This window comes from Biomphalaria glabrata, chromosome 1 (assembly GCF_947242115.1).
Source record: "Biomphalaria glabrata chromosome 1, xgBioGlab47.1, whole genome shotgun sequence".
NCBI classification, from domain to species: domain Eukaryota; kingdom Metazoa; phylum Mollusca; class Gastropoda; family Planorbidae; genus Biomphalaria; species Biomphalaria glabrata.
This window is the reverse complement of record NC_074711.1, coordinates 47,166,960-47,181,865: the sequence shown is the minus strand read 5'-3', so window position 1 is coordinate 47,181,865 and position 14,906 is coordinate 47,166,960. Positions and strand designations below refer to the sequence as shown.

General features: G+C 37.4%; 1 protein-coding gene across 3 annotated transcripts in view; it reads right to left on the bottom strand.

Annotated features, from left to right (window-relative positions):
- Positions 1-14,906, bottom strand: part of LOC129928067 (uncharacterized) — a 36,666-nt gene that overhangs the window by 19,097 nt on the left and 2,663 nt on the right. The window lies entirely within an intron of this gene.

Below are 14,906 nucleotides of genomic sequence, written 5' to 3'. Positions count from 1 at the left end.
TGTCCAACATGTCCAGTAAACAAAATAACGAAACCTGCATCTTTTCCAGTCATACTTGGAGCACCATCAGTTGTAACAGAAACTATTTTTTGAGATCTACACCTGCATTTCTGAGTTCAGTCACAACAGTTTGACATATATCTGCACCTGTTGTCGTTGGTAAAGTTGCTAATTTTATTAGTTCTTCGTGTATTTCATTTCCTTTGCTATATTTGGCAATGATGGCCAGTCTAGCGGACGATGTCACATCAGTACTTTTATCAAGGCAAATAGAATAGGCTTGACATGCATTAATATCCTTCTTTACTTGTTCTTGAATATTAACGTGCAATTTCATAACTCTCGCTTTAACCGTGTTTCGGCTTATTGGCAAATCCTTTATTCTCTGAATGACTTTATCCTTGTTTTGAGAGCCTTCAAACAAATAAGACGCACTTTCTAACATTGCTTCCTTGATATAATCACCGTCACTTAAAGGTTTTTCATGCTTAGCTATAATTTTTGAAACTCCAAAACTTGCAGCCACTAAGTTAGAAGAACTTTTAACAAAGTTTACAAAAGAACTGGATTGGGCACGCGGGATCGACCCAGTGGTGACGAAGCAGAGTCCCCCCACACGGCTACTATAAGCAGCCAGAGAGACTATCGCATCATATCCAGCCGGAGTAACCACAATCTACACAGACGGCTCTGTGCAGACCTCGAGGGAACTGTGAAAGCTGGGTACGGAGCGGTAGTTCGACTCTCTGGCAATGCCGAAAGTGACGAGCTCAGGGGAGCCTCGAGGCTGAACTCGAAGCAATGTTCCAAGCACTGGACTGGGTGGCAACGAAAGTACGTAACGGGACTGCGTCAGCGAACGACTTAGTCCTTTTCACGGACTCGGTGGCCGCACTGGAGGCCTTAGAACGGCTGGATGAGGGTGCTAGAAGGGTATGGGACGTCCTAACGGTCGGAGAGCGTCTCCTACGATTCGGCGTGAACGTTACTTTGCAATGGGTGCCCGCCCATTGTGGGGTGGTCAGCCACGATTTGGCTGACCAGCTCGCGAAAACCGCGGTCGCAACGGCGCTCGAACATGATGAACCGTACTCTTATCAAAGTGTACGATCCCTAGTCAACCAGCGCATGTTGACACTTTGGCACGACGGCTGGGATTCTTCGGACAAGGGGCGTGAGCTTTACCGGGCAATGAGTAGACCAGATAAAAGAGATGCATGGTGGCAACTGAATCGTGCGGAACAGGCAGTCCTAGCCCAGTTCCGGGTCGGACACTGTCCAATTGGTGCTTACCTCGGACGGTGGAAGGAGAATTACGACACACGGTGTCGCCATTGCATGGAGGACGATGAAACAATAGACCACATTCTTTACGAATGCAGAGTTCTGCACGAAGGACGATTGGGACAAGGCTTAGATAGAGAGACAACTGGTTCATGGCCGACACAGAGGCTGTCCTTGTACGGGGACAAGGCAACCTTAAGACTCACTGCTCGCTTCCTCTCACGTGCTCTAAGGGAGTAATTCTCAGCATGTTGTTCGTTGTCAATGGGGTTTCTGACTCGGATTGGGCACGCGTGCCATAGGTTCGCCAGCCCTACCCTAAACCCTCTTCCCGTCAATAGAACCAACCTAAAAGCATTTGTGGGGGAAAAAAAGAAAAAGTGTTCTAGTATAATCTCATTTCCATTTTAGCGACCTTTAAAGTTAAAAAGAAACTATTTTGCTTTATGTGGTCTGTCCGTCCGTCCATCCGTTCGTCTGTCACGTTTAGAGCTCAGAAACAAGAAAAGATATTAAGAAAACGACTTCATATTATTTTTGAGATAGCTAAATTTAGGTATAATGTAAACGCGAACTGTTTTTTATTAAATATGCTAGACCTTTTTTTTTTCTAAAAAAAATTACTAATAATTATTTTAAACATAAAACAAGTGAGACTCTCGAAAATAAATGTAAATGCTGATTATTTACATAAAGATAATACGCAAATAACGATTATAATCTAAATCTTGATAAACGATGACATATTGGTAAGCCTATCCTTCGTGCGCAGTGCAACACTCCAAAGACTGGACAAACAAAACTAACTACGAACGTGACGAGAGATAGCGACATAAGTCTGAACTGTATTTGTTTTTTATCAAATAAATGTAATTTCATGAAGACAATAGGTGAAACTTAGTTCCTCAACTTATTAACTGACTACATCAACAGACTAGCTTCAGATACACTGGCTTAACTTCATCAACTCACTTCACCAACTTCTTTTTCTTCTTTGTTCTGATTGTTATGTTGGAGTGCTCAGATGACTAGTCCAGTACATGAGATGAACTGCGCAGTGGTTTCCAAATCAGGGAGCTCTCCAAATAATTTTCTTTCTATTGGGGTGTTTTGGGGCCAGTGTCTAATACGGGCCTCTTGGTACAGAGAGCAGTTTTGGAGGCCGTGGTCGGCATTCTCTGGTGATACTCCACATGGGCAGATTTCACTGGTTCCAATTTTAAGCTTCCGGTACATGTGTTGTCGCGTTCTGTTGTGTCCGGTCCTGAGTCAAAAGATAAGACATTAGTCTTGTCGGGATAGCTTATAGTAAGCGTCATCTTTCTTGTAATTTGGATGAGAGCTCGTCAATTTCTCATTTATTTTATTTACAACTAGTCGACCGGCGGCATAGCATACGCCGCTATTTTGCAGGGTCGGTCTTAGGCCACTGCAACCTATGTGACCGAAGGATCCTCACTTTCATGGAACCCGCGCTAATTCAAGGTGTATAAATTATTAAATTAAACCATTTTATAACTTAAAACAGATTTCCCGCGCACTCCTGTCGATTTACCAAGAGCACTTTCATAGGACCCGCACTTTCATAGGACCCGCGCTTTTATAAGACCCGCACTTTCATAGGAACTGCGCTAATTCAAGGTGCACAAATTAATTAATTAAACAATTTTATAACTTAAAACAGATTTCCCGCCCCCTCCTGGCGATTTACCAGGAGCTCCTGGAAATCTCCCGAAATCGCAAAATATACGAAACAGTTCTTAAAATATACGGAAACATATACACGAAAATAGTCATTTTGGTGTGTCATTCAATATGGAAAACGCCAATCTTACGCGCGGCATTATGCAACAGCCGTAATTGTGTAATCTGGTGAAAGAAGCTTCTCGCGCCTCAAACTAATGAAGAATTACTTGAGGTCAACAATTCTCAAAGATAGATTGAAACATTTGGTAATTCTTGCTATTGAGAGTGATCTATGTAGGAAACAGAATTATTATGATATACTGTATGACTTTGCTACACGCAAGGCTCGTAAAATTAATTCTGTACGTAGTAAACAATGAATGAAATGCATAGACAAATTATTTTTTTTCTAATACAAACTCTTATATTTCACTTATTATCCGCTTCCCTACCCAAACTTTGCCCCGCAAAATCCGTTCTGAATAGGGTCCCACAATGGATAAGTCCGGCCCTGCTATTTACACATAGTAGATAGATAGATAGCATACGCCGCTATTTTGCAGGGTGGGCCTTAGGCCACTGCAAACCTATGCGACCGCAGTGGGCCCCGCACTTTCATAGGGCCCGCTCTAATTCAAGGTGTAGAAATTATTAAATTAAACCATTTTATAACTTAAAAGAGATTTCCCGCACCCTCCTGTGGATTTACCAGGAGCTCGTGGAAATCTCCCAAAATCACAAAATATACAAAAAAAGTCCTTAAAATATACGGAAATACATAGACAAAATTAGTCATTGTGGGGTGTCATTCAATATGGAAAACGCCAATCTTACGCGCGGCATCAAGCCTCAGCCGTAATTGTGTAATCTGGTGAAAGAAGCTTCTCGCGCCTCAAACTAATGAAGAATTACTTGAGGTCATAGACTATACTGCCAACACTTAGGTAACTAAGCATAAATCCCGTTCACAGAGGCGTCCTTGGTAGCATGACAAATTGACTTCCCGTAGATTTTTTTTTTACTATATAAAGAAACCATTCCCGAAGATTTTTACCACCACTTTTACAGCAAATCATGAATGGAAACTTAATTGTCATAGAAGATGTTACAGATGTAAGTGTGCACAAACCAATTTATGACTTAGAATTATAACTGTAAAGCTTTATAACTGATTTTCTTAGCCAACATAGACTAATTAGCCAAGCCTGTATTTCGTGTATTTTCTAGTTTACGACATTAATCGAATTGTGATGCCAATTTGGATTTTTAAAAAAATCATATTAGACAATTTACACATATCTCGTATGGTGAATGAACATATGCCAAAATAAGTCTTTTTTTTTTTTTTTTGTTAACTAAAAAGTGGTCGACGTAACAAAGATGACCCATGGAGATTCTTTCAAGACCGAATCAGAAACCCCATTAGTAACGAACAATGCTGAGAATTACTCCCTTAGAGCACGAAAGAGGAAGCGGGTAGTGAGTTGTAAAGTCGCCTTATCCCCGTACAAGGACAGGCCTCTTGCCGCACATTGACCAGTATTCTCTTTCTCAATTCCTTGTCCCGATCGTCCCCCATGCAGAGCTCGGCATTCATAAAGAATGTGCTCTATTGACTAGTCGTCCTCGACGCATTGGCGGCACCGTATGGTGAATGAACATATACCAAAATAAGTCTTTTTTTTTTTTTTGTTAGCTAAAAAGTGGTCGACGTAACAAAGATGACCCATGGAGATTCTTTCAAGACCAGCTTAGGTGCCAACTTGCCTTAGCTGACATAGAAGACAGCATCTTGGTTAAATGTGGCTTTTGAATGATAAAATAGAAAAAGGATGAATCACACATTTCAGTATATTCTGTGACGTTTTATGACAAACTATTATAACACAGTGCAGGACAGGCCACTGTCGTGTTGTCTATTTCTCAAGACTATGGCCAAATTTCGATTCACAGTGCCTCCGTTCCTCCATATTCTGTTTGACTGCCCCAGACTGGCTGATCTCCGTCTCAACAGGTCAGAGAAACCAAAATTCTCGACCTGTATGGTGACATGTATGCACTACGCAATACAGCAGGGTTTCTGTCCAGGGCTTTTCCAAGAGAAGATTTGAGCCTCTGAAGCCCTCACTCAAATGGAGTTTGATGATGGTGACTTCTTATGCCCTATTTTCTGTCTTGGTGAGTTATTGTAAGACTGAACTATTGACCTGCAGCTGTCGAAGTATTGACTATCCTTTGTAATCATTATTGCGGACGGTAGTGAGAGCTGCATCGTCGTCAAACATCAGTTCCCTAATCAGGATATGTCGTCTTCTCGTTTTGGTCAAGCCAGTTTAAGAAGACTTCCATCCGATCTATACTGTGGATATATACATCTTCCAGGTTTTTAAAGGCGCTATGAGAGTACAGACGAAACAATTTCGAATAGTGTTAATGGCCAAAACCCAACCTTGTTATATCCTGCTCTTGATAGATAATACCTAAAACAGTTCCTATCATGTGAAGCTGACAGTAGTTTCAATAGCTTATTTGGACAGACAATTTTCACTAGTAAAAACCACTTCTGCTTAGTGTGAGCATATTGCTAAATGAAGTTCATATTTCTATTACTTTCTACTCAAGTCACCCAAGAGAAATTTTATTTAAAACAATTTTATAATGCATGTATCTTTTTTACTACTTCCAAAAACCTGATTTGATTGTCACTAACTTTAAAATTGAAGGCATCTACTACAAGGGAGATTTTTTTTTACTTTCTCCAATAACATTGTGTGTTGTATTTTTTAAAAACATAAAGCTATCACTTTAAATTACTTGTCATTGTGAAATAATAGGTAAAAAATCAGCTAAAGTACATGCTATATTTAATCCTTCAAATAAAATTTATTTAAATTAAAAAGATAAACAGTAAAGCAGGCCTAACTGTAGAGTAAAAATAGTAAAAATTATTTCTTGTGATTGAATTGAAATCAGCTTTAAAGATGCTGTCCATTGTTGTAACATAAAGTAGTCTTACATTTTTATTAGCAAATATATATATTTATAACATGTCTAAACTAGTTTGAATTTCTTTTTTTCTCAGCTGGTCATGAATTTTGAGATACTACAGCTAATATTTTAATAAGTCAATAAGCTCTAAGTCTCATGTTAGTTAAAGCATACAGTATTGTTTTCTAAATCTTTTTAGTGTGCTAGTTAACTTGATTCAGCTTACATTCACAGTTAAAAAAAACAAACAAAATGTTTAATAATTAAGTATTCAATTTTTCCAAGTTGGACAACTATTTATTAAATGTATATTGTCCAATGAACAAAATATGTTTAAGATTATTTTTAAATAACTTTGCTAAAATATTAATATTAGTGAGAACAATATTATCTTCAATTTCTTAATATTATAAAGACAATATTTCCTGAAGAGATTTTTTTCAAATTATAGAAATAATTCTCAAGTCTTCAGAAATGGTAGTTTTCAAAATCATCAAATCAAGGACAACATAATATTCATGAACTTCCAGATATCAGCAAGGTACTGGTAGGTATTATGTAGCACATTCTCCTTCAAATCAGAGGATCACAGGCATTGGACAAATTCTAGAATTGTTGATGGAATAGAAACAACATATTTTAAATTCATAACAAGTCACCAATTCAATCTTAGTTTCATATAGTACCAAACTTCCATATGTTCAAGTTTTTTACGGATAAAATCAATTCTGAAAACATCTAACAAAACAGTTCTTTCTTCTTCTTTTTCTTCAACTGTCAGGTAGAGTTGAGCCTTCAGCTCTTGGAACTCTAGGCCAGAAAAAGTGAACAAGAGCTTCCTCTCACCGGCCTGAATGAGAACAGTGTACACTGTTCTGTCTGACGGGTGGGTCAGACTTACGGCAAGAGGCCGCATATAGATCTACTAAGACCCCCTACCATTTTTCTTTTCTATACCAGGCTAACCGTGCGGGACACGCCATTTATTATGTAATGGCCCCTTGAGGAACAGCGCTTGGATTGTGACAAGGTTGTGGGAGCTTTTTTACAACTCCGCGCAGTGCAATGAGGATGCTCTCGCACCCCCACGGGAGTCTTGTTTTGCTACCCTTTAGCCTAATCGTTTCCTCCTACGATCGTTTCCACCCGAGCGCCACTATGAGGCAGGGTAGCATGCCTGGGAAAACAGTTCTTTAAAAAGTATATTAGGAGTATAATAAAGTATATTAGAAGTTTTATGGGAACATATTATGAAACAAAAATAGATGCAAATGTATTACAATAGTATAATAATAACAATATTTAATCTTTAACATGGGTCATCTTTGTTACGTCGACCACTTTTTAGCTAACAAAAAAAAACTTATTTTGCCATATGTTCATTCACCATACGAGATATGTGTAAATTGTCTATTTGATTTTAAAAAATCCAAACTGGCATCACAATTCGATTAATGTCGTAAACAAGAAAATACAGGCTTGGCTAATTAGTCTATGTTGGCTAAGAAAATCAGTTATAAAGCTTTACAGTTATAGATCTAAGTCATAAATTGGTTTGTGCACACTTACATCTGTAACATCTTCAATGACAATTAAGTTTCCATTCATGATTTGCTGTAAAAGTGGTGGTAAAAATCTTCGGGAATGGTTTCTTTATATAGTAAAAAAAAATCTACCGGAAGTCAATTTGTCATGCAACTAAGGACGCCTCGGTGAACGGGACATAGGCTATTTATTGAAAAATATAGGCTTAGTGCTTAGTGTTGGCAGTCCATGTAATATATAGTCTATGCTTGAGGTCAACAATTCTCAAAGATAGATTGAAACATTTGGTAATTCTTGCTATTGAGCGTGATCTATGTAGGAAACAGAATTATTATGATATACTGTATGACTTTGCTACACGCAAGGCTCGTAAAGTAATTCTGTACATTGTAAAGAATGAATAAAATGCATAGACGAATTTATTTTCTAATACAAACTCTTAAATTTGACTTATTGTCCGCTTCCCTACCCAAACTTGGCCCCGCGAATACCTTTTCGAATAGGGCCCCACAATGCTTAAGTTTAAGTCCGGCCCTGCTATTTAGTGTTTGTAAAATGTTTTACATGTTTCGGATGTTCCTTCAGAGTTGACGATAGTTTACTTCCTAGTCCAAAACCTCCCGCATGGGATGGGAGCGGGCAGGGTTTGACAGTCCAGCGCGCAGCCATCCGTAGCGAGCTCAGTCAGTGGGCCTAGATAATCCCGTTGTGAAATCTTTCCATTACTTGGTGTCCAAACTCTTGAGCCATGAAGCATACGACGCTATTTTGCATAGCCGGTCTTAGGCCACTGCAACCTATTCGACCGCAGTGAGCCCCCTCTTTCAAAGGATCCGCACTTTCATAGGACCCGCGCTAGTTCAAGGTGTATAAATTATTAAATTAAAACATTTTTAACTTAAAACAGATTTCCCGCGCCCTCATGTCGATATACCAGGAGGTCAACATTTCTCAAAGATAGATTGAAACATTTGGTAATTCTATGTAGGAAACAGAATTATTATGATATACTGCATGACTTTGCTAAACGCAAGGCTCGTAAAGTAATTCTGTACATAGTAAAGAATGAATAAAATGCATAGACGAATTTATTTTCTAATACAAACCCTTAAATTTCACTTATTATCCGCTTCCCTACCCAAACTTGGCCCCGCGAAATCCGTTTCGAATGCGTAAGTCCGGCCTTGCTATTTAGAGTTTGTAAAATGTTTGTTTGTAAAATGTTTGTTTGTAAAATGTTTGTTTGTAAAATGTTAAGTCCTGCCCTGCAATTTACATGCGGGCAGGGTTTGACAGTCCAGCGCGCAGCCATCCGTGGCGAGCTGTGAAAACGTGTTCTCCCCCCCCCCCCCCTCCTCTTGTTTTTTTTTAAACGGAGGTAGAAATAAATAAAAAAAAAGAGTGATATTTCTTGGTTGCTATTTTGTGACTACGCGTGTTCTCCACCCACCCTCCCTCTTTTTTTTTCTCATGGACTATTCGCAGAGTGATCTTCCCATTTACTTCTCGTCTGACCTGATTAGGGAAGAAGAGAATTATATATAAAGATTAATTTCTTCAATTCTTCTGGATAGAGTGCAGAGTTTATTTGTGAGTTAATTCTCCCACTCTTGGAGAGTGTGTCAGCCTTCTCATTTCCTTCTAGTTGTATATGAGCTGGTATCCATTGAATAACAGTTTTTTTGCTGTTGTTGTTGAGCTTTGTAAGTGCTGTTCTGAGTTTTTTTCACCAACTGACTTTTAACAACTAACTGTTACATGACTTCCAACTGACTAGAAACTAACTTACTTCAACAACTGACTACAAAGTAACTTACTTCAAGAACTGAATAGAAAGTAACTTACTTCAACAACTGAATAGAAAGTAACTTACTTCAACAACTGAATAGAAAGTAACTTACTTCAACAACTGAATAGAAAGTAACTTACTTCAACACCTGACTAGAAAGTAACTTACTTCAACAACTGAATAGAAAGTAACGTAGAAACTAACTTACTTCAACAACTGAATAGAAAGTAACTTACCTCAACAACTGACTAGAAACTAACTTACTTCAACAACTGAATAGAAAGTAACTTACTTCAACAACTGAATAGAAAGTAACTTACTTCAACACCTGACTAGAAACTAACTTACTTCAACAACTGAATAGAAAGTAACTTACTTCAACACCTGACTAGAAACTAACTTAATTCAAAAACTGAATAGAAAGTAACTTACTTCAACAACTGAATAGAAAGTAACTTACTTCAACAACTGACTAGAAAGTAACTTACTTCAACACCTGACTAGAAACTAACTTACTTCAACAACTGAATAGAAAGTAACTTACTTCAACACCTGACTAGAAACTAACTTACTTCAACAACTGAATAGAAAGTAACTTACTTCAACACCTGGCTAGAAACTAACTTACTTCAACAACTGAATAGAAAGTAACTTACTTCAACAACTGACTAGAAAGTAACTTACTTCAACAACTGAATAGAAAGTAACTTACTTCAACACCTGACTAGAAACTAACTTACTTCAACAACTGAATAGAAAGTAACTTACTTCAACACCTGACTAGAAACTAACTTACTTCAACAACTGAATAGAAAGTAACTTACTTCAAAAACTGAATAGAAAGTAACTTACTTCAACAACTGAATAGAAAGTAACTTACTTCAACAACTGAATAGAAAGTAACTTACTTCAACACCTGACTAGAAACTAACTTACTTCAACACCTTACTAGATGTAGAGCAGCGCTGCAATTCATGCGATAATATGAAAAACTACTTATTAATTGGTTGTTTTAAATTATGTCCAACTTTATATGCATACTTAATAGATTTTTTCTCTTTAAAAAAGTAAAGATTTTTTTGTGTAAATGTAGTAGTTAGTAGGACAGAACTTACAAAACTTAACAATACAAATGTAAAAAAAAAATTGCCAAAAAAATATATAACCATTTGCATAAATGTGTTAAAATATGGTAAATTGTCATCTCCCCTACTAAAGAGCCTTCCGTGTTTGTTACTATTAATGGTGTATAGTTGTACAAATGGTGTATTTTTATGAAAAAAAAAACTGATTGCATAAGGGATTTAAAAAATTAGATTTTTCTCTTTGAGAAAAGGATAGCAGTTGAATCAGAACTTTGATTGGTTTAAAACATTATGATGTCGGATTTTCACTATCTTTTCTAGTTTACGAGATCTAAACGGGACGGACGGACGAACTAACAGACAGACAAACCACACAAAACTAATTGAGTCTATTCCCCTTTCGGGGGCCGCTAAAAAGCACTTTGACGAGACCCTTGTGACAAGATACGGAAATGAAAAACCTTGCGAGAAGCTCTATCAGGCGATAGAAGTCTATTAATAAATCTGGTTGTCTTATGTGTGTATTACGTCACGCTTGATTGCACACAATCAGCTGACCAGCAGGAAGTCAACTGTCCTTTTTATTCAGGTCACGCTACGTGTGCGTGGGGAAATTTATATGTAGATTTTTCTTGAAAGCAACTGATTTGCATAAACTATATATATAGGGTGAATGAATGGCATTATGGGAAGGTAAAAGTACGTTCTGTAAGTGTCGGAAACTATCCAGAAAGATTGATATTCGCTACTTGTTGAAAAAGTAAAAATGTAAAACTAGATATAGCAAAAGGTCAATCAGTAGTCATCAGCTTAAAAGCATTAAAATCGAAATTTCCATTGAACCGTCTGTTTTTTCAGTGCATCATAGCAGTGAGTTGTAATATATTTTAGGCACCTTCGAATCCGCGTATGTCATTTGATTGTGGAGACAATACAACAACTAACTCCAAAAACAACATCGTTACAGTGGTTAAAGTAAGAGTTTTTGTGAAAATAGGCAAAAGTTCTTTTTATTATTATTATTACTTTTAAAGTGCGTTTTCCCCATACTTAATAAGAAGCATATAGAAAAAAGTTTTTAAAAAATCAAATTCCTTCTTTATGAAGCTGATGCGACTACTTTGTACTTAATAAGTAATGAATAACTGATTTAAAAAAGGAGAATTCTCTATACCGGCCCAATTCTGCCCTGACCTCCACCCGAAAAAAATCCTGCTTACATGCATGTATAAATCTACTTACAAGTAAATAAGATTCTAGTTTGATGACACAGATACATACTAGCAAATATAAAAAGACTTTTAGTCTAGACTAAAATACTGGATCTTGTTAGACATATAGGCCATGATCAGTGTTGATATTATGTATTGATAAATTGTATACGTATCATATACATCTATATATTGTCAAAATTTTTTATAGCAGGTTACGAATGATTTGTAAATAAATCGATGCGCAAAGTATTCATGAATGTCTGTTTATTTAACTTTTTACTGAATACAAAGAAACAATGGAGTCGAGTGCGGGAATTCCCAATGAAGCGTGTTAAAAAATAGACCGAATTTAATTTAAAGATAGGCTAATTATAGTTTTAAAAAATATTACGCTAAATGGCCAATGGACCTCTTTCACCAAAACCAGTGGCGTAGCTAGAATTTGAAAATCTCCCCGGTCCCCCACTTGAGGCGGCCCCCAAATGAGTGTCCGAAATTAGTTTTTAAATAAATTAAATATTACGTCACTGTCATGTAATCTTGTTTTTCACGTTGTTATATATGTTAGTGACCCTGTTGTATCTAGTCCACACAGAGTATTAACTCTTTCCGTGCGGGGTTACTCTCAATTTGAAGGAGTAACTTCCATAGCGTTGACTAGTGCCGTGTTACTCTCAGGAAGTAACTTGGTATACAGGGTAGTTTATTGCATCATCCTTATCAATTAAGAAGAAACCTGATAAGAGCACTGAAAACAAAGGAGACCATGAACGTGTCGAAGAAAAGTATCACTATTCAGATAATTCATACAAAGATGCAGCACTTGAAAAAGTAGTGCTAAAGAGACTCCAGATGAATGCCTTTTACCATAGTCATAGAAAACATCTGAAGTAATTGATACATATGATGGGTCAAGTGATTTCACTTTCTCAAGAAGAGGAAGAAGCTGTAATTAAGTACAAATACTTCGGATATATCTTGCCTGGAATTTTATCTGAGGAACTGCGAGCAAAGATTGTGTTAAAGGGTAGCTTATTTTTCTAAAACAAAGATGAACGCTATTTGTTTCTAGTAGAGTTTACCCAAAATAAATTACGAAGAGGTCAATCCTAATCCTTAGGTACGCCCCTGCCAAAACGAACGGTCACGTGATAATATTGATATACCAACGAAAAAAAAAACAACTGTCACCTGATAACCATTGTTGATTAAATTAGATCGTAATTTGCATTAGAAGAGATAAAGAATCACGTGGCCCTTCAATCCAGTCCTGTTTATTTCGTCGACAACTTCTCTTTACTTTCCGATCTGCTTCCCTATAGGCTTCTGTCGCTAAGCTGAGATCCTGTGCTGCATTTTTCTGATCTCGTCTACGTTTGGCATTTTGCTTCTTATCAATCGGTTTCCATGTTCTGTCTGGTATCCACCGTTCCTTGCATGAACCTCGCCTCCTTCCGATGACCTCTTCTGCGCACTCAATGGGGTATCTCTAAAGCTGACTAACTCTTCTACAAGGGTCAATTATTATGGAATGTGTGTGTTTCTATGGTGACGGTGTGAATGATTGTCGTAAGTGGTCTTAGCTACGACCCATCCAAAGTGTGCAAGTTAATAAGAGGAATAGTACACATGAAACTCTGGACGCTCTAAATAACTGATTTAGATTGAATAAATTAGACAGACTCAATGCTTCTTTGTAAAGTATCACATAACAAGTTAAAAAAGAAATACAGTCTTGAAGTTCAAAGCTAGAATGATGACGTAGTGATATTCAATTTAATTTTCCCTCATTCAAAATGTAAACCTGAGTAAAAGAGACCTTTAGAAACAGAACGTAATAATGTTTAATGAGTTAAAGTTAATAAGCATAACTTTACAAAGACGATAACAACTGTCCACTAGATCAGTGGCGTCACTAAGGTCGGTGTCACCCGGTGCAGTAGGCTCTGAGTGTCCCCCCCCCCTCCCCAAAGAAAAAAAAAAGGTTATTTTGTTTCTTTTTATTGATCAATAAAACAGTAAGCTAAGTTAATTGGTGACTTTTAAAAATATTTTACCAGTATTTATTAAATAGATTAAAAATCTAACATTATTGAATTTAAATTTTAAATTTAAACATTGAGTTGAACATATTTTCTTTTTTCAGATTATTTAGGAGCTCTTACAAAAACGGTTTTACTTATATACTGGTGTTTCTCAGCTGCTTCCGAAAAGTTTTAAGCCCTAAACAGGTTCAGCGAAACATCGTCGAGATACGACTACCAACCAACCAACCAACCAACCAACCAACCAACCAACCAACCAACCAACCAACCAACCAACCAACCAAGGATGTTGTTCAGTTTTGTAGATTTTGAAAAAAAAAGGGATTGCGTACAGTGGAATCACTCTAAAAAAGGAATCTTGCAACAATTTGTCCAAATAATGCGACGTCTCTTAACCAAATCAAGCTGTTGTATCACAAACGACGGTGAAATAATGGAACTCTTCAATATCGAGATGGGTGAGATCTTATCCCCATTTCTCTTTCTACAAGCCGTCGACAATATCATAAAAAACACATTAATAGGTTGCATTCAGGTTCCCATGGCGTACACCAAACCAAGTTGAATGTTGCAGAAATATAGCATTACTTTGAAATACAATTAAATGTATACACGAGATGACGGATAAAGACGCACAAAAAGCTATTCATATTTGGTGAAGGTCTTCCAGTACCCCCACCCCCTCGGTCAACAATGGTCATACAGTTCTTGAACAAATAGAAAAGTTAACCTATTTTGGCAGCTTTAGCTCAAGCGATGGAGATGTATATCACTATGTTCCATGTCCATGTCAGATTGGAAAGCAGGAGCCATCTTTCAAAAAGTTCGGTCTTTCTGAACTAATATATATATTAGCCTGGAGATTAAAATCTACCTCCTCAATACAGACATTCTCCCAACGGTCACCTACGCTTCGAGACGTGAAAGGTTGAAAATAGGCTAAACGTGGCTGACCAGCGATGGCTGCGAAGGATCCCATGAATAACAGACCGAGATAATGTTACCAATATCTTTTCCCGCACAGACATTCGCCATCGAAGGGAAGTGGAAACTGAACGTCAGATTAGTGAGACCTATCATTAGACAAGACGAAACACGTTTATCAAAGTCAGCCTTAACATGAAAGCCGAAAAGAGGAAATAACACCAAAAAAACAACAACAAGACCCCCTCAGGGAAGCCACTGCACTAGATATAAACAGGTGATATAAACTAATCATTGACCATGCAGTTAATTGCTTTCCTTTCTGATCAATTCTGGGAGCCTGTTT